Genomic DNA, 668 nt, shown 5'->3' with positions numbered 1-668 from the left:
AACGGATTAAAGCGTTCACTGCACACGGTTGCGGTCCGGCAGTGCACTCTAGGAGCGGTGCGTCTGCAGCAGAGCAGAGATCGTTTCTGCACATTTATTATATTATTTAGTAGAATAATAAAATCAATTTCTTTACAATCCACTAGATGGTGGTGTTGAGTTTTTTTCTGGTGAGGTCAGCTGGGTCACCTTCAGCATGCAGTAAGTTAGTAAAATAAAGAGGGCGGCATTGCGGAAAGTTATCAGGAAAGCCCGTCCGTGTTTCACTCTCCTCGTCACTGCGCGGTTTGACGCGCCGCTCAATATTCCGATCTATGAATGTGCGTTCCGCTCGTGTTTTCATTTCGGCGCATCCCTACATGTTTTATTTAATTTAATTTACATTTAACAGTAATTTACTTTCAAATGCCCCAATTGCTGAAGGGTCTGCACAACTTTTTAGTACAATTTCAAATTGCACTGTTCAAAATACCTGTAGTAGCACAGCAGTGCATACCTCTTTACATTTAATTAAGGTAGACTAGATTAGACTGTAATACAAATAGTTGAGTTTGCCAGGTGCATACAACATTTATGACAGGTTTTCATGAAAGTGTTGGTCAGTTTGTCTGCTTGACAATCCCATTTTGCACTGCAACAATAAAACTGAAGTGAGATAAACAAACTGA

General features: G+C 40.6%; 2 protein-coding genes across 2 annotated transcripts in view; both read right to left on the bottom strand.

Annotated features, from left to right (window-relative positions):
* The window catches only part of ankrd11 (ankyrin repeat domain 11), a 213,603-nt gene that overhangs the window by 90,888 nt on the left and 122,047 nt on the right, over window positions 1-668 (bottom strand). The window lies entirely within an intron of this gene.
* Window positions 1-668, bottom strand: part of LOC107730110 (E3 ubiquitin-protein ligase UBR5-like) — a 149,033-nt gene that overhangs the window by 44,143 nt on the left and 104,222 nt on the right. The window lies entirely within an intron of this gene.

This window comes from Sinocyclocheilus rhinocerous, unplaced genomic scaffold (genome assembly GCF_001515625.1).
Source record: "Sinocyclocheilus rhinocerous isolate Xijiao unplaced genomic scaffold, SAMN03320098_v1.1 scaffold36, whole genome shotgun sequence".
Classification (NCBI taxonomy): Eukaryota; Metazoa; Chordata; class Actinopteri; order Cypriniformes; family Cyprinidae; genus Sinocyclocheilus; species Sinocyclocheilus rhinocerous.
This window is presented reverse-complemented; position numbering and strand designations above follow the sequence as displayed.